The sequence below is a fragment of the Neofelis nebulosa genome, chromosome 2 (genome assembly GCF_028018385.1).
Source record: "Neofelis nebulosa isolate mNeoNeb1 chromosome 2, mNeoNeb1.pri, whole genome shotgun sequence".
Classification (NCBI taxonomy): Eukaryota; Metazoa; Chordata; class Mammalia; order Carnivora; family Felidae; genus Neofelis; species Neofelis nebulosa.
In genome coordinates this window covers 197360468-197380478 of record NC_080783.1, presented here as the reverse complement: position 1 = coordinate 197380478, position 20011 = coordinate 197360468, and positions in this window count along the sequence as shown.

The window sequence follows — 20011 nt, the reverse complement described above, 5'->3', positions numbered from 1 at the left end:
AAGCCAGCAGCACAGCAGCTTCAGACATCTCTCTCTGTGCTTGTCGTCACACATTGCCTTCTCTCTCGCAAGGGCCCTGTGATTACAACGGCCCCACCCTGATAATCCAGGGTGGTCTCCTCATTTTCAAGATCCTTAATTTAACCACATCTGCAAAGTCACTTTTGCCATATAAGGTCATGTTCACAGGTTCTGGGGATTAGGATCTGATATCTTTGGTTGGCCGTTATTCAGCCTGACTTGCTCCATTGAGCAAGACACTCAACACATGTTTGGTGAATTGCATCATAAGAAAGGGAAGAATACTGCCCCAGCAGAGAGCCCACACATGAGATCCTAGAGCTGCAAGAACTGAGAAAATCTGGGCAGAGTATAGCCCAAAGCCCCTCCAGTGTGGCATCACCCCCCCACCCCCCGCAAGGCATTGCTGTTGTTCTGCCCCCAGAATACTGCTAACTCCTGCTCCAGCCTCTTCCAGGCATCGCAATTTTTATTCTTATTTTATATCATGAATAAACAGTTTATAAGTTTGTTACCAAACGACAGAATCTTGGTTTCTATTTATCAATGAATTGAACAGAAGAACTGTTTTGGTTAAGCATGAACTTATCTGGAATCTGGAAGGCCTGGATTCAAACCTAGGTTTTGCCACTTACTAGCTGTCAACAATAATTTTAGGGGTGCCCGGGTGGCTCAGTTGGTTGAGTGTCTGACTTGGGCTCAGGTCAGGATCTTGCAGTTCATGGGTTCGAGCCCTACATCGGGTTCTGTGCTGACAACTCAGAGCCTGGAACCTGCTTCGGATTCTGTGTCTCCCTCTCTGCCCTTTTCCTGCTCGTGATCTGTCTCTCACAAAAACAAACAAACAAACAAACAAACAAACATAAAAAAACCACCCCAAAACCCCAGTAATTTTACCTCTGGGAGAAGACTCAGATGATATATATTGTTTTGCTTGTTTTTTGATCTGTAAAATGGGTATAATAACAGAACCTCCATTGTAAGGTAGTTGTGACAAATAAATAAGATAATGTATAATGTAATGTGGTTTTCAAAGTGTGGTTCCAAGACGAGCTCCATTAATATTACCTGTCAGTTAGACCCACCCCTGATATATGGAATCAGAGACTCTTCAAATGGGGCCCGGAAATCTATGTTGCAACATTCCTTCCAGAGAATTCTAGTGTAGCTTAAGCTTGAAAGCCATTTATATATATGCCTTTATGCCTTGCCTATATATATGTCTATATATAATTATATTATGTACTGTATAACATACCATATGTTATAGATACACTTAACATAGTTAATATGCTATATATTGTATTACATATAATGTGCTAGGTGTAAGGAGCCTGGCATACAATAAGCACTCAACAAATGGTTCTCATTATTGGTTTTTGCTTTTTTTAAATGTTTATTTATTTATTTTTTTTTAATTTTTTTTATTTTTAGTTTTGGGACAGAGAGAGACAGAGCATGAACGGAGGAGGGGCAGAGAGAGAGGGAGACACAGAATCGGAAACAGGCTCCAGGCTCCGAGCCATCAGCCCAGAGCCCGACGCGGGGCTCGAACTCACGGACCGCGAGATCGTGACCTGGCTGAAGTCGGACGCTTAACCGACTGCGCCACCCAGGCGCCCCAAATGTTTATTTATTTTTGAGGGAGAGAGAGAGACAGAGCATGAGTGGCAGAGGGGCAGAGAGAGAGGAAGACACAAAATCCAAAGCAGGCTCCAGGCTCTGAGCTGTCAGCACAGGGCCGGACGTGGGGCTCAAACCCATGAACTGTGAGATCATGACCTGAGCCAAAGTCAGAAGCTTAACTGACTGAGCCACCCAGTGCTTACTATTGATAGTTCCAGCACGTTCCCTCTGAGATGTTGAGTTGGGCATGTATCCCTCCCCCTTCATATCCTACAAACACTGTACGTGTTAGGGAGGTCTCCTAATGCAACCTATCACCCACACAGCTGCCCTACAATGAGGCGGTCTTCCCGCCTGTCCTTGCTCACTATTTCTCCAGACACGTTAAGCCGCCTGGTCAAGCCCTTCCCATACCTGCATACCCACTGTGCACGTGCCGTAGAGACCTTCCTCCGGGTGTCTCCTCTCCAAGGTACCCCTCAGCGGTGCTTAGGGGATCTCTAGCATGTCTGAGCCTCAGATGAGGGTGCAGGGGAAGTTTCCTACTCCCATATGGAACCTATGTTTCTACTTGTCTGTCTAGCTTTGGCAGTTACTTCACCCTGCTGACTCACTCTGCTCTGAGGTTGACCAAAACCCCCAGGCCTTTTTCTTAGGAACTGCCTGAGGTCTGGTTGGTTGGGTCACCCCAGTCCTTGACACGTGCAGTTTATTTCTTTTTTTTTTATTTTTAAATTTCATTTATTTATTTATTTATTTATTTAAAAATTTTTTTAAATGTTTATTTATTTTTGAGAAGAGACAGAGAGCAGGGGAGGAGCAGAGAGAGACGGAGACACAGAATCCAAAGCAGGCTCCAGGCTCTGTGCTGACAGCACAGATGTGGGGCTCGAACTCACGAAGCGTGAGATCGTGACCTGAGCCGAAGTCAGACGCTTAACCGACTGAGCCACCCAGGTGCCCCACGTGCAGTTTATTTCTTAAAAATAACATTTGCTTTTGAATGACAGGAATAATACATCCTTGATGCAGTAATTTAGGAAAGAGAAAGGGGAAAAAAATCACTGGTGATGGTCATTTTTATATGGACTGATTTAAAAAAAAAATTTTTTTTTTATGTTTACTTATTCTTGAGACAGAGACAGAGCATGAACAGGGGAGGGGCAGAGAAAGAGGGAGACACAGAATCTGAAACAGGCTCCAGGCGCTGAGCTGTCAGCACAGAGCCCGACGCGGGGCTCGAACCCACGAACTGTGAGATCATGACCTGAGCCGAAGGCAGATGGTTAACTGACTGAGCCACCCAGACGCCCCAAATATGGACTGATTTTTTAAAATGATCCTATATTTTTGCAATCAAGAAAAAAAACCCCACACTTAAGCAACTTTCATTTCTGGGGGAAGAAAAAGAATTGGAGAAAACAAAACTAGTGTACCTGGGGATAATTGTGAATTCTAGCATATATAGATATGTCTATATATGCTAGAAACATATAATTCAAACGTATGTCAGTGTATAACAATGCCAACTCATCTCCCAGAGACTACCATTGCTAGTATTTGGGGCATAGCCTCCAGGACTTTACAGTTAACATCCTGTATGTTTAAACTTAAATTTAGGTCTAAACTTAGCATTGGATTTGGAGATAGACCTGGTTCAAATTTTGGCTCCTGTATTTATTGGTTGTATCACTTTGGACAATTTATTAAACCTATTAGAGTCTCAGCTTCCTTGTCTGTAAGATGGAGGTATTAATATCTATCCTCCAGGATTGTGGTCAACATGAAAATTAATGGAAATAAAGCATACAGTAAGAGCCTGCAAAGAGCTTATATTGGGGTTGTTACTATTATTAACTGTTCACCTGGCCAACTGCTGTTCCCTTCCAGATCCAGGTCAGTTGCCTCTTTCCTTTCTAGTCTTCCCCCCGCAGCTCCCATACCTCTCACTCCCTTTGTCTTGTGGCTGTCCCGCGACCATCCTTCTGCTATAGCGTCAGACACACAATGCTGTACTCCCTATACTCTTAAACTCCTCCAGGGCAGAGACTATGTTCGCCTTGTTCATTTCTGTGTCCCTAGGGCAGGGTCCAGCAGAAGGCATGCCCCAGAGTCGCTGTCAGGATACATCAAATGAGAGAATTAGAAGGGGCTGGATAAAGGGCACCTGGGTGGCTCAGTCTGTTGAGCATGGGACTCCTGGTTTTGTCTCAGGTCACGATCCCACAGTCCCTGAATCGAGCCCCACCTCGGGCTCTGCGCTGAGCATGGAGTCTGCTTAAGATTCTCTCTCTCTCTCTCTCTCTCTCTCTCTCTCTCTCTCTCTCTCTGCGCCTGGGTGGCACAGTTGGTTAAGCGCACCCAGTCGGTTAAGCGCCCGATTCTGGCTCAGGTCATGATCTCACTGCACATGAGTTCATGAGTTCGAGCTGGGGTCAGGCTCCGCACTGTCAGTTCCCCTGCTTCGGGTTCTGTGTTCCCCTGTCTCTCTGCCCCTCCCCTGCTCGCTCTCTCTCTCTCTCTCTCTCTCTCAAAAATAAACATTATGATTCTCTCTCTCCCTCTACCCTTCTCCCCCAGCTCATGCACTCTCTCTCTCAAATTAAATTAAAAAACAAAGAATTAAAAAAAAAAAAAAGAAGGGGATGGATAAGAATGTTAGAGAATGGATGAATAAACATGGGGAGGCCGAACGCGTGAATGGAAAAAGGTATGAATGAGTCAGGAGCCCGTAGGCGTCGTCCAGCAGCCCAACCCTCTTTTCTCGGAGGGGGGAGCGAAACCCCTTCTCTTGGGTGGGTCTCTTCAGGTGGGGCGCGGGGCTCCAGCCTGGCCCCGGCTGCGGCGACACCCTGCCCCTCACAGCGGGAGCGTCTCTGGGGGCGGGGCCTTTCGAGATGGGGGGGCGGGTGTCGGGGGGGGGGGGCAGACGGGGCTGGGGGAGGCGGGGCCGGAATCTGTGCACCCACACAGCCAAACCCGTTCCGGCACACGCAGCTCCCACACTCTGCGGCCCCACCCGAGGCGTGCGCTCTGGAGGAGCCCCAGCCTAGAGGGCTGAGAAACTGAGGCTTTAGGGGTGGGTGGGAGGCTGCAGCCGGGCCAAGTCTGCCCCAGCCAGCCAGTTCACGTGCTGTGGAACCTTCGCCGACCCAGGTCTCCGTTCCCGCTCCCGTTTCCCCATCCCGGGAAACCCTTCCCGCTTTGGCGTGATTAGTCTTTTAAGTCTTTCCCAGGCAACCTCCCTCCAAAAAAATCTCCGAATGCGAAAGCAAAATCGAAACCTGATACCTGACACCACTGAGTAGATAGACCCTTAGGAGGAGCGGAGAGCTGAGTCAGACGCGTGGGGGAAAAGAGCCGCCTTGCCCCTGGCTCCTTCCCTGCCTTCAATTTCCTTATTTGTAAGCCGGCGGCTGTCCACCGTAACCGTGTCACGCCCCCAGGACCGCAATGAGGGCCCAGGGCGCCGTTGCATGTAAACTGCTTGCAAGCGGTGGGAGCCGGTTACTCTCACTCTCGGAAGCCCAGCCCTTCCTGAGGCCAGCACCCCGCCCCTTGCCCCCCAGCCCTTGAATTGTGGCGAGGCGGGGTAAGAGGGCCCCCGGGGACATTCCTGAGCTGGTGTGCCAGCCACACCAAGAAGCTAGTGTGCGTCCTCCGTGCTGGCCTCAGGCCTGCCGAGAAGGGAGTTTTTAGAGAAGGAAATGCTTGTGGTGAGACGGGGGGTGGTGGCGCAACTTCGTGGGGATCGGCTGAAAAAGCTCCCTGAGCTGGGTGCGTTCTTGTGGCGGGCGCTGTGACCCCAGCCGGCCCCCACCGCGGTCAGAAAGTACCAGGTGTTCCCCCGGTGCTTCATGGGGCGGCAGCAAAGCCTCAGCTTGAGGAGCCGCAGCCCAGCCCACTTGCCTTCTCTGGGCCTCAGAGCCTCTCTCTCTTCAGAGCAGTTTCCCAGGGTCTCCTAGAGGCTGGCCCACTAGCCACGCCTCTATTGTGCTCCTCCAAAGACGGCCCAGGGAAATGGCCTTGGGAGTTAGATCCGGGCTTGTGCGGTGACATGGGAGGTTGTTTCCCCTCTCTGGATCTCAGTGCTGAGCGACAGTGGGTCGTATCTGGTTCTGCAGTGGCGTGATCGTGAACCCAAGATCCTGTGGCCAAGTATTTTTGTCAACTCTGGGGTTGGGGACAGTAGAAAGGCCCAGCCCCGTGGACAGATGAAAAGACACCCAGGATAGTTGGAGGGCTTGATCACTATTCACTGAACAGCTTGGAGAAGACCTGGCCTTCCTGTGTTTCTACTTCCTCATCAGCAGAACGGGGACATTCCCTTTTAGGTCTCTCGTTCCTTCTCTATAAAACAGGAGGGGGATGGGCTCCAAGCATCTTGGGTACTGTGATTCTGCTTCCTAGCTGTGACCCTGGGCAAGCCACTTCACCTCCCCATCTTAGAAACGTCTTCATTTCGGGATGCCTGGGTGTCTCAGTCGGTTAAATGTCCAGCTTCAGCTCAGGTCATGATCTCACAGCTTATGGGTTCTAGCCCCTTGTCTGGCTCTGTGCTGACAGCTCGGAGCCTTTGAGCCTGCTTAGGGTTCTGTGTCTCCCTTTCTCTCTGCCCCTCCCTCGCTCACAGTCTGTCTCTGTCTCTCAAAAATAAATAAAACATTAAGTTTATTTTATTTTTGAGACAGAGCATGAATGGGGGAGGGGCAGAGAGAGAGGGAGACGCAGAATCGGAAGCAGGCTCCAGGCTCTGAGCCATCAGCCCAGAGCCCGACGCGGGGCTCGAACTCACGGACCGTGAGATCGCGACCTGAGCCAAAGTCGGACGCTTAACCGACTGAGCCACCCAGGAGCCCCATAAATAAAACATTAAAGAAAAAAAAAAAAAAAAAAGAAGAAACGTTTTAGTTTCTCCTTCTGCTAATGGGCTGTTTAGCCCTCCCCACTCTCAGGGTTACTGAGTTCAAATGGGGTGAACAGGACAGATGGAGGCACAGCCCAACTTCATCTCCCCCCACCTCCTTTACAGCCGTTGTAAAGCACACCTTGAATCTGGGGTGTGCTGTTCCCATGGTGCTGGCTGGAAGTGACCTTTGGGATCCATGCCCCTGAAAGACCTCCAGGGGCTCTCTGCCCAGATGGGATCAAGCACCAACCTCAGGCTCCATTCAAAACCCTCTCCTGCTCAGATCTAATTCTCCTCACTCTCCAACATACACCAATAACTTCCTCAAGCAAACCTTCCTCCCCCAGCCCTTTACTTGTGATTTCAGGGTCCCAACTGTATTTGTTATCAAGATCTGCTCTTCTTACTGTTCTCGAAATTAGACAAGGCTATCCCCACATACCCAGGAGCGGAAGCCTGGAACCTGGGGCATATTATCCTCCTTTTCCTCACCACCACATTTATACTAGCCCACGTCATGAAGACTCTGTTCTCTGGGAGTCCATCCTATGTACCCCAGGACCTTGTGGAACATGTGGGGACATTACTGAATAGGCACACACCTTCCCTATGCTGGGCCCTGTGTTGTCATTGGAGGCACGGAGGTAGGTCAGTCTATCCTTAGGGCCCCCTGGCTGGTGGGGAGAGGGTCACATAACCACACTCCTGGAGTCAACTATTCAATTTCTTTACGTTTTAAGCCCCCTACCCAGTAGAACATAGTGAGGCCTACAAACATGGGTCGAAGAGAACCGGACTGGCTGCGTGACCCTGGGGAAGCCTTCTCCCTTTCTGGACCTGTGTTTTGTCATTTGCTTAACGGTGTGGAATTGATTCGAAAAAAGCATGGCTGGGGGCTTTTCTAGTTCCAACAATCTTGGAAGCGACAACTCTCCAGGCCAGGCCATAGGAGGATGAGGGAGACAGAGGCGGGCTGCTCAGATGCCTGACTGAGGAGGCTTTCCCTGCTCCTGCCAGGCATTTTCTTGGAGGCCCCGCTCCCTTGCCCTCACCTCTCCTCCCAAGGTGTTGTAAAGCCGTTGTAAAGCTTGGCCTACAACAGAGAAGCTGCTGGTTGGTTCCTCCCGAAGCCCTGCTGGTCTATCTGACTGGCCCACAGCCTACCCTGGCTGGTGACTGTCTGCTTCTCTCCAGCTGGCATGGGGCTGGAGCCCAGGCTAGGAAAGGAGAGCCTGGATCTCTCTGTGCCCAGTGCCTGCTGCAGCAGTGTTCATAAGTCCCAGGCCTGGGTTCGAACCCCAGCCCTGCCACTTTTTAGCCATGAGGCTGCTATAGTTAATTTTATGTGTCAACTTGACCGGCTCACAGGGAACCCAGACTTGGACTGGCCCTATGCGAATACAGAGGCTTTGGGCAGTTTGCTGGCTCGCTCTGAGCCTCTGTTTTGAAATCTGTAAAAAATGGAAGCCACGATTCCTTGCACAAGTACCACTCCTTCCTCTAGAAGTCCCACTGTTTGTGGAGAACAGCTCCGAATCTTCTTTGCAAGCATGTCCACGCTCTCCTCCACCCTGCCCTGGGCTGCCTTGCCAAGACGCGTGTCCCCACCACCAACTGGAAGCGCTGGCCGGACACCGTTCCCTTTCCACCCCGTCTTTGCACCAGCTGCTGCTCCGTCCTGTGGAACACATGCCTTGTCTCATCTTTTATCTACCTGGTAAACTCCCACACATCCCTCAGGGGCCATCTCTGAGGCGTCCTCTCAGGGCCTTCCCTGACTCCCTTAGGAGTTGTCTTGCGGTGCCTGGCACACCTCTGGGCTGTAGCATTATTCGTGCCATGTTGGGGTTGTGGGTCTGCATGTCTGTCTCCACAGACTGTGAGCTTCTTGTCTCTGTGCATGAAAGGGTGGCTTCCCTTTGAGTTGCTGCAGTGTTTTTCAGTTTATGAAGTACTTTTATAGATGCACGATTTCACTGAAACTCACAGCAACATGGGGAAGGAGGCAGAGCCAGGATAAGAGCCCCCAGTTCATTCCCAGACAGGGCTTTTTCAGAAAGGAAAACTTGGATGGGGGCGGGTAGGTGGGGGGAGGAGAGCAGGGGTTGGTTCTCTGGCTTCTCAGGCTTGCAGCTCAGCACAGGCTAGAAAGGCAAGGCTGGATTGGGGAGGGTGGGCTAGCAGAGGGTACAAGGGCAGATAGAGACCAGAGGAGAGGGTCAGATCTGATTCCAGATGTGTCCCTCTCTGTGCGGTCCTGGGCAGCTCTCCTCACTTCTCCAGCTTTAATCTTTAGCTCCACAAAGTGATGCTTGGAAGGCCAATGTGGAGGGCACAAGATAGTCATGGGGGTGAGTGCTCTGGGGAAGGAGTGGCACCGAGGAACTTGACAGACACAGGAAATACGTGCACTCAGATTGACTCAGACACTCTAGCTCTTCCTGTCTTTCTCGTAACTCATCTGTTATTGTGAGAAACCCTCCCCTGGGGCCAGAGTATCCAAAGACCTGCTCATCAGAACCCAAAAATCCTCTCCATAAGGACCCAGAGAGACCCATCCCAGTTCAGGGCTTGAGGGCCCAGTGTTCAAGGGCTTAGAGCTTCCTACAGTATATAGGCCTTTTAATGGTGGTGCCCACATCCCCTGGAGAGGACTGTATGAACTTTGTGTGGGGCTCGTGCTCCATTTCATTCAATAACAGTCCTGCTTTTGCACCCTCAAGGCCAAAAAGAACTACAGTCCAGGTATCTGCTCTGAGCTCTGGGCTGCCAGCAAGGCTGGGAAATCTGCTTGGGTTCCTAGGCACCCTCAGGCTCCGCACAGGGCCGTCCCCAAGTCAAAAATCTCTCTTGAGCCATTCTTCTGTCCCTCCAAGAAGTCCTTTTCCAGGAAAGTCCCTTGGGTGTCTGTCATCCCAGGGATAGCCTGGCCCAAGGCAAAGCCGAGAAAGACAGTGGTGATTTTACCATGTAGCTCAGAGTCCAGAAATGTGGGTTCTGGTGCTGGTTCTGACTTGCTGTGTGGACATGGGCAAGTAATTTGGACTGCCTAAGGTCTCAGTTTGCCTTTGAGTGGGGACTGTGGGCCCCACCTCACAGAGGATCCAGTAAGATCAAAGATATGCAGAAGCGCCTGGTGGCTCAGTCAGTTAAGCGGCCGACTTCGGCTCAGGTCATGATCTCACAGCTCGAAGGCTCGTGAGTTCGAGCCCCGTGTCGGGCTCTGTGCTGACAGCTCAGAGCCTGGAGCCTGTTTCAGATTCTGTGTCTCCCTCTCTCTGACCCTCCCCTGTTCATGCTCTGTCTCTCTCTGTCTCAAAAATAAATAAACATTAAAAAAAAATTAAAAAAAAAAAAAAAGATCAAAGATATGGACATTCTTTGCTGTTGACATTTGAAGGATGGGAGAAAATTATTGACGGGAAGGGGCTGTGAGGTGATGGGCCGGGAGTCAGATCCCCCTACAGACAGATGACCTCGGACAAATCATCCTGGGCTTGCGAACACTCTTCCCCTCCACTGCTCCACTGAGGAAGTCGCTCCTCCACATGTCAGGGTTGAACTGCAACATCACTTCCTTAGGAATAATGCCTCTCCCATCTGCCCAGAGAGGTGAGCTTCCTGTTATAAAGCTCTCCAGCTACCTATATTTTTCTAAACAACCCAAATAATCACAAATAGCTCATTACTGGCATGCTGACATGTTTAGTGTCTGTCCTCCCAGCCAGCCGGTGGGCTCCTTGCAGGAATCCTGTCTGACCTGTTCTCCAGAGGTCGACACGGGGTCTGACCCATAGGCGTTCAATAACTATTTCTGTATCATGTGGCAGGTTCTTTGAGTCTTAGCTGCCTCACTGGGCTGCTGGAGAAACCCAGAAGGTCAAGGATGAGGCCCCAAGCGTGAAGTGTCTGGGTGGATGGGCTGCCCTGTGAAGGTCTTTCTCTGAGACTAGAGGGAGGGAGTGCCCTTACCAGGAGGCAAGATGGCTTTGGCATTGGGGGAAGGGAGGAGGTGGTGTGAGCAAGCTGAGATTCCAGAGGCTTGGCACCCTGCTGCCCCCAGATGCCTGTGAGGCCCGTGGGGGGGGGGGGGCGCCCTGCTCTTTCTAGTCTAAGAACCTTCAGATGTGGCTTGGCGCCTGGTGCTCCACTCAGCCCCTTGCTGCCTCTCGCCTGCCCCTTCAGCTCGTCTCCTTGCGCCGACACCCACTCCCCCACCAGCATCTGCCATGGGGAGCACACGAATTCCTCAACAGACCTGGTCTGTTCCCCCACCAGGGCTTTGCATACATTGTCCCCTCAATGGCAGTGCACATCCCTTCTCTGCCTGGAAGGTGCAAGACACGTTCGACTCCGTGCTCTTCCTGTTCGGAAGCCTTGCAGGCCACCACACGCGGAGTTAGCTGCTCCTGCCTTGGGCCCCAGAGCCGCTTGGGTATTTTTCTCTCTATGCAGTACAGTACCCACCACACTGGGCTGGGATTGGCTTCCTGTCTGTCCCCAACCTCATAACTGACTGGGAAATGCTTGAAGGCAGGGATCAGCTCAGCTCCTCACTGCAGCCCCAGTGCACAGCAGCACAGGGTCTGACACCAAGGAAGGTCCTGAGTAACCAGGGCCTGGGTTTCTTGGCAGGAGAGACTACTTTGTGGTATCTACAGTACCTCACCATTAGGCATTATGTGGGAAGAAGATCAAGGACCAAGGACAAGGGCAACCTTATTCGTTTACCCGCTAGGAAACTGAGGTTCATGAAGGGGTAGGGATTTGCCCAACATCCCGCAGCACATCAGTGACCAAGCTCGGCTCCAAACCCAGGGGTCCTGCTGCTCAGTCCCCAGCTCTGGGCTGTAGCAGCCTCGTACAGTGTTCGGGCGTCAAGCCAGGGTGCCCGGAGGCCCCAGGGGCCCAGGCCCTGCAGCTGCTCATTCCACACTGGCTCAGCCCTTCTGGCCGGGCTCTCAGCCAACTGTAGCACGAGGCTCTGTCTGGCTGCCCCTGCCAAAAGGTGGCTGTCAGCAATTTGGGGAGGTGACTAGGCCACTTCCCACTGGGTGATTCAGACACAGCGAGGCCTAGAACAGTGTCTCCACTGGACTGTGGGCTCTGGGCCTGGCCTTTCAGCTGCACCGTGTCCTCCTTGCCAACCCGATTAAAACTGAGTTAACAGTCTGAAGTACACAGAGCAGAGCCCAGCATGTCATATGCACTCAACATTCATTAGCGTGGCATCGTTATTATTACTGTGATAACAAGAACCCATGTGGCACAGTGACTAATAGCACAGGCCCTGAAAGTGTGCCAGCCAGGGGGCGTATCCAGGCTCCCCTACCTACAAAGTTAAGCAAGGTACTTAGCTGCCTTATGCCTCATTTTTTAAATCTTTGCTTTTATTTTATTATTTTTTAAGTAGGCTCCATGCCCAATGTGGGGTTTGAACTCACGACCCTGAGATCAAGAGTCAGATAGATGTTCTACTGACTAAACCAGCCAGGTGCCCCCTCATTTTTTCAATCTTGCAAATAGGACTGTGGGAGAATTAAATCAGTTAATATGTAAAAGGTAATTAGAACAGGGCCTGTAACAGAGTGATCACTGAGTAAGTGTTAACTTGTTAAGTGGCCCAAATCCCTGGACGGATAGAGCGACTTCCTCATTGTCCTCTCTAACCCCTCTGTCCTCAACATTAAAACACAAACTGACCACATCAGCCCTTCCCCGTTTGAAAAGTTCCAATAAATGGGCTCAAGACCAGGTGTCCACAGACGCCTTGGCAGGAGGGTGCAGTTTGCTCCTCCTTTGCCCCTCGCTGCTTCCCTGGTCTCATCTCCCAGCCCCATTCCCTTCCTCCCATGCTCCAGCTGTAGCAAACACTTGCTGTCTCTGGAGCCTGCTGCGCTTTTCCATGCCTCCGTGCCTTGTATGAGCTACAGTCTTTCCTTCTTTCACCACCCAGGAAGCCCCTGCTTGGCTCTCCAGGCCCAGATGGGATGGTGACCCTGAAAGCCTTCCCTGCTGTGCCCAGCTGAAGTAGTTGCTCTGTCCTGTTCCCAGCGTATCACCCAACAGTGCAATTACCTGTGAATGTGTTTCTCCCTGGACTGTGCCCTGCCCTTGTCTTTGTGCCTGGCTCAGCACCAGCAGGCCGGAGCAGCTCAATGTTTGTGGAAGGGGAGGACTTCCAAGCATCCATCCAGATACAGCTCTGGGTCAGTCCCTGTGCTGGGCACTGGGGGGGTGGGCGGAGGGGGCAGGCAGAGGCTGTCCTGGAAGGAGCACCAGTCACCTGGGGAGCTAGGACAAGTCTGTGTATTTACAAGTCCGTGCATTTACGAATAGAAAAGTGCCAGGTGGCTTGAGTTGGGTGTGGGCCTAATCACAATTCCAGGGGATAAACTGGAGGCTGCCAGGTAGTGTGGGGAGACCCAGGGAGGAGAAATGATGGAGTTGATTTCATGGACTGCCAAGTGGTTCCATTTTGCCAGAGCATAAAATATAAAGGGGAGATGAAGCTCGCCAGCCCTGTGTGTGGCCGGCTAGTGAGTTCAGACTTTGCCCAGCAGATGATATCCCTCCCCTGCCCACTATTCTCAGCACTTTTGACCTGGGGAGGTGTTTCTAGGGCATTTGTTTCCCACAGGAGCAATGGGTGCTCAGGTAGGAGCCTAGCAGGAAAAGGCAGCCCAGTTTACAAAACATGTTTATGTGACACAAAAACTCTCTCCCTAGTGGCTGCCTGGTAAACTCCTAATCATCCTTCAAGCTGTGGCTCAGAAGTGAACCCTTCTCTGAGGCCGTCCCCAACCCACCTGAGCTAGGTTCCTCACTCCCTGCTCTGTTCTTCCCACTCTGTGTCTCTGATTTTACATGTGTCTCCTCTACTAGACTGGGAGCTCCTGGATGGCAGGCACTGTCTCATTCATCTTTGTTTCTGGGTCCAAGGGCCCAGCACAGACAAAAGGAAATTTTTTTGCAAGTTTAAGGTGCACAGCATGATGGTTTGACGAACCAGGACTGAGCCCAGGTTTGGGGAGTCCATCTGGTGGGGAAAGAAGGCATAGCTTCAGATGGCTAAGGTCAGAGCTTGGCACACTTTCAAAGGAATCATGCCTTAGTTCTGATCCCTGTTGCCTTGCCAATGGCATGCTTGAGGGAGAAGGGAAGAGACATATATTGGGCACCTACTGTGTGAAGACCTAGCGTGGACATTCTCATATAGAGAGTTCTATTTAATTCTGAAAAAGGTATTGTGATCCTCAATGTACAGGGAGGAAGCTGAGGCTCACCAGGAGGGAAGTGACTTGTCCACCATCTCCCAGTCAGGGAGAAGCAGAGCCAGGATCTGAACTCTAGGCTCAGTGCCTCCTTGCCTGGGGCTCAGGGGCTCACATGAACAGGAGTAAGGGCCAGGTGGGGACTTTCAAAGGGGAAGGCTGTGTAGTTCTGTGGGGGACTGGGGCCTACTCCTGGGATTATGTCCTTTGGCCCTAGACCAAGGACCCTGCAATCTGGGCATCTGCCCAGTGCTGTTACTCGTGCTGCCACGCTGGTCTCCCTGGAGCACGTGAGGGACTGCATGGTTGCCGCTGCGGCCTGTGGCTCTGGCCCAGCTCCAGCCTGAGTCCGTGTAGCTCTGCAGCTTTCCCCACACCTGCCCCAGCCTGAGGCAGAAGCAGGGGAGGCTCTGGGCCCAGCCTTGGTGGCCTCAGACCAGAGGAGCAGCAGGGGGTAGTGGTGGCTGGGACCTACAAGGGGGTCATATCAGCCCTAGCCAGCACCCCAAGGGAGGGGGACTCTGGCCCACTCCCACCGCAAGGTCACATGACTTCCTTTTTGTCTCTTGGCTGCTCTGAGGAGAAGGTGTGTAGATTAGGGTGTAGAAGAGGACAGGACCCCAAAGGCCCCACTGGGTGGGGTTGGCATTCCCATGTCTCACAGGCTGCAACTCTGATAACTCCCTCAATTCCTGCAGGGCCACCATGTGCCAGGTTCGGTGCTGAGAGCTCTATCCGGACTCATTTAATTTCTCACAACAGCAGATAGAGGACACAGGCTGGGAGAGGAGACTCTGGAAGCCGGCTTCCACTTTTCACTACCTTAGGCCACTCCACTGGTGCACAGACCTTCTGGGCAACAGTGGCCCCCTTTACTCACTAGCATTGTGGCTCCCGAGCCAGACAAGCTGGGTCGAAGTCCCACTTTCGACATTTACCGTGAGATCCGTGTTTGTTTCCTGTCTGTGAAATGGATGTGATGAGGATAGTGACCTTGCAGGTCACTGTGAGGATTCAACGAGATGATGCATACAGAGTTTAGCGTGACATCTGGCACGTGGGAAATGCTCAACATATTGTTGTGGGGTGCCCTTCCCTCCTCTCCACACACCCCTTTCTCCTCCGTGAAGCCGCCCTTCTGACTGCCGCACCTCTCACTCACTGCGTCCTCCTCCTCCTGGGGCCCTCGTCTGTGCTGCATAAGTCAGCATATTCGGTTGAGTTGGATTCCTGTTGGTCACCTCTCCAGGTCGTCTCCCCACGATCTAGACTGCTCTTCCTTCTCCAGTCTCAATTTCCATTGGGAATTTACAGTTTCAGGGAAGCTGATTCTACTCCCACCTACTCCCTATTCTAAGGGTGAGACACATGCTCTGAGCTAAGCCACTAAACAACCTCTGCCCCTAGGGGTTAATCTACAGGTGGGCAGGTGAACTCATGTAGTCCACAGTGAATCTTAGGACTTGCTGGGAATGCTGGGACACAGATTCTATTTTCTCTGCGGCTCCACATGGTGTGCAGTGCAAATGTGAGCTCTGGAACCACTGCAGCCAGGAACTGAGAGAAGGCAGCTTAGGGTCCAGAGGTAGGACAGCAGCAGAGAAATGGAGTTCTGATCAAACCCGACTGTTTGCCCGACTGCCAGGCTCCACTAGACTTTTCGGTTGCACGAACCACCAAACTTCCTTTATTGTTAAGTCGATCTTCTATTACTTGCAACTAAAATCATCCTGATTCAAACATTATCCAGTAAACAACTGTGTTTACGAACAAATACGTTTATTCACTTATATACCGACTAGGCCTCTGCTCCACACCAAGCACAATGTACTGATGTGGTCCTATCCTCCTCAAAGAGCTTACAGTCTGATGGAAAGCATCAGGGATTAAAATGCCTGTTTGGAGGGCTGGCTCTGATATAGGTAACCTGCTTAGCATTTATCCTCCCTCCTTTAAATAGCAGAACCCTGACTTTTCTTTGGATGTCATCTAAAGGCCTGGCCAACTGACCACAGCAACTCATTCAGTGATGGGCATGAGAGTCAGCCCTGAGCCTGCAAGCTTTACAAACAGGTCCTGTACTTCTGCTGAGGGTGACTAATCTGGGGAAACATAAGACTGGGGTTTCCTCGAGCTGAAAGAGTGCAAGACTAGTTAGTCTCTGAGAGTTGGTAGCAGTAAACTTCTCTGACTTCACTCCTTCTTTCAACCAGATGTCAGTGCCTCCTCCCACACCTGGCCCTGTGCTGTAAGCTGGGGAAGGAGGCGTGAAGCAGACATGGCCCCTCTTCCGAGCTCAGTCTAAAGAGGACAAATGAGTAAGTAATCCACAGTAGCCATACTAGGAGTAATCAGCTTAGCCTGAAGGCATTCATTTTGGTTATTGTTGCTGTTAATTATGTGATATGTTATACAGAGTATAACATATTAGAAGACCCAAGCAAAACTTAAAAGTAAAAATTTCCTGGGGCACCTGGCTGGCTCGGTTTGTGGAGTGTGTGGCTCTTGATCTCGGGGTCATGACTTTGAGCCCCACACTGCGTGCAGAGATTGCCTAAATAAATAAACTTAAAAAAAAAATAAAAATCTCCCTTAGTTCCATGACTCAGCTATGATCATGCTTAATATTTTTTGTCTATAATCTTCCAGATGCTTTTCTATGTACTGTACTTTAAAAAACCCCAACTAAGAGAACCAAAGCATAAGAGACTGTTAAAAACTGAGAACAAACTGAGGGTTGATGGGGGGTGGGAGGGAGGGGAGGGTGGGTGATGGGTATTGAGGAGGGCACCTTTTGGGATGAGCACTGGGTGTTGTATGGAAACCAATTTGACAATAAAATTCATATATTAAAAAAAAAATAAAGGAAATGCAATTTTAACAAAAAAAAAAACAAAAAAAAAAACAACTAAATGCAGTGTGGTATATTGAGTTGGATCCTGGAACAGAAGGGCACTAGTGGAAGAAATGGTAAAAACCAAATAAACCAAATAAAGCCAGAGTCTAGTAACGTCCCAACGTTCATCTCTCAGTTTTGGTAAATACCACGATTATGCTAATAGTAGGGAAGCTGGGTGACGTGCATGTAGAAACTCTCTGTACTATCTCTGGAACTTCCTGTAAACCTAAAATTATTCCAAAATAAAAAGTTTACTTTACAAAATGAACTCATTCTCTATTGTTCTGTAATCTATGTTTATTCACTCAATAGTTTATCTTGAAATTCTTGTCTTAAAAGAATCTATTTCATGATCACATACTATTCCTTGAATGAATCATCACAGCCTATCTCCCCTATTGTTGGAAATTTAGGTTGTTTCCAATTCTTAGTGTTATAAAAAAAGGCTGCACATCCTTAGTCATTTCCTTAGGGTACATTAACAAAGTGGAAGTGCTGAGCCAGAACTGCCAGCTAGGAAACAACATACTGAGCACCACAAGCCGTCAATGTCCTCAAGCCCTGGATATATGTGAACTTAAGTCCTGCCAGGCACACCAAGAAACAAGTACTGCTCTCATTCCTTTATTATAGGACAACTGTCAGAGGGTTTCAAAGGATGAGCCAACAAATTCTCACCAAAGATTCTCTCAGCCCACCGCAGCCCCTCGCTGGTGTCACACCCAGCTCAAGCACACGTGGATCTACCCTGTCCCGACGGTGCCCTTCCGTGCTCCCTCCCATCCTGGCCTCAAGGAGGGCAGCTCCGTGCAGGCAGCCACTGCAGTGGTCTATGGAGTAAGAGCAGGTCCCGCTGGCCCAAGGTGTGATTTCAACAGCTCCTGTTTCCATCTTCAATGACAGAAGGTCCCCCTCGCAGTGACTTTTGGGTATTGTGGTCGTCAATACCCGGCAGGCCGCCATGTTAGGACAGACTGCTTCCTGTCCGCACCTCTGGGGAAGAGACTCGGATTCCCACCCCCACCGGGGGCACATCTAGCAGCTCAGGAAACACCCCAGTGAAAAGCAAACTGTTCTGGGTTGGTCCCGCAGTCCAAGGGAGACGGATATGGCGCTGGGGAACAGGGACGAAGATACACAGTCTGAAATACCTGGTAGCCATGGCAGGGTCTTTTCCTTGGCAAGGAACCATAGGAAAAAAGATAAAAAAAGGACTACTTATTGGGGTGCTATTTTCCAACTCGTATGGACTGTACCACCCATAGATGGGTGCTATGGTCATCCTTTTACAGAGGAGTTCATTCAGGCTTGGAGGTTAAGCAGCTCCCCAAGGCTACGTCAGTGCCAAGATCTAACCACAGGTCACCTCTGTCACCATAGAACCCGTGCCCACATCACTAGGCAAATGACTGAACATAGAGTGGACATTAAAACCGAGAGACTCCCTTCTTTTCAGTCCCACAGCAAAGGGTCACCCCAACTCACAGTCAAAGCACTGATGCTATGTGTTTGGGAGAGGTGGGAAGGATGGCACGTGGGCCAAGCTGAAAGTGGCCATCGACTCTGTCCACATAACCTTGCCTCTGGCTCTTCCGGGTTCTTGAGCAGAAAAACTTCCCTTCTGATGTCCCTATGCTGTTTGAAAAACATGGTTTCCAACCGAAAGCAGATTTCTCAAGTACCCTAGGGGTTCACTACATAAGAGCAGCCCTTAGTGCCAACGGCCTCCACCTGGAATGCCCCACCCTCTATGCGGAGCCGCCCCAGTCCCACCTCCTCCTGGAAGCTACACGACCCTCTTCTCTGCAGCCTCACCTCCTGTACCACATAAGCAGCCCTTTCTTCACTCTCCGCTTCTTCTCCAAAATAGACTCGAGGCAGTTTGGAAAGACTCGAGACATGTCCAAGCACATTAACACCAAACAAAATGACGGACATTGGGTGAGGCGGGTAAGAATTTTATTACAAAACCCTGACGGAGGAAAAGCACAGTATCAGACACAAGGGGTTTCCTCACAGCCAGGGCAAAGAGAAAAACAGCAGAAAATGGAGCATTTCTTACCAGTAGAAGAATGCACACCAACTGAACAGGAAGGTAAGTGATCTCCTAGCTCTAAGCTCAGAGGAATCTGTCCCCAAAGCCTTTCTTTAAGGGACCCCATCCAATGTGATGATTTGCCCCCTAGCGATTTTACCCCCAAAGTGGAGATCTATTCAGTCTGAGGGTGACCTGCAGAGGATCTGCTCTTGCCCTTATCGTCCCATTGCCTCACGTGACTCTAAGCACAGAACTGCCATGTTCCTGAGATGCCAGCAGGGCAGTGGTCCCTCGGGGTTATGATCATGCCACGCCACTAGCTGTGTGGAGCCGCGGTCTGAAAGGAGTGACCGTGAAGTGGAACCAGTACAGACACCCTCCTGCTGCAGCCCTTTCCAGAAGGCATTGGCCGGGAAAACGGGCTCCTCTCTCCCCCCAGGAACTTGCTCCTCTGGCCTTCTGGAACAGGAGTGGCTCCTAGAGTTCTGCAAATCCAGTGCACTGGGGCTTCAGCACCCACAGCAGGGAAGCGAGGGAAGGACGAAATAGAAAACTGTCTTACCTGAGGCAACACTGGCAAACGGCCTCGACTTTCTTCTCCTTTCATTCAGATGTATGGCTCGTGGACTCCTCTGCATCGTGAGTGCCTGGAGAGTCTTTTCCTGCTCCCAGCAACGTGTCAAAGCAACGGAGCCGCGGTAAGAGGCCGGGCTGTGGAGCCGCCGATGGGCTCCCTCTCGGCTTCTGTCACTCCTAGATGTGCGGACCTCAAAATGCACAGACATCACGTGGAAGTAACAGCAGCACTCACTCCCACAGGGTTACTGAGTGAGATAGTGTATGCAGAACCTATCATACAGTAAGCATTAAGTAGACGTTAACCCGTGAGTAATCATGAGAATACGAAAATACAGAATTCTGCAGGCAGTTTTACGGGTCCATGGACTTCTAGTGGATCCTAGCTTAAGAGTCCTTGGCCTGGTTCCTGAAAGTCAGGAAGATGACAGCTGTCGCCAATGCTTGCATTTTCTCTCTGAACTCCATCGTCATGTCCTGGGCATGTGCTGTGCACAGGGAATCCGGGTCACCAGTGTCGCCAGCACACCTGAGGGGCAAGGGTCATTTCTGTTCTACTGATGAGGAGATAACTCACCCGAGGCCTCGTGGCGGAGGAGGGGCGGCCAGAATCTGTCTTCATTTAGCGGTCTGAGACAGACTGGTGAGGCTTCCTGAGGGCCAAGGTT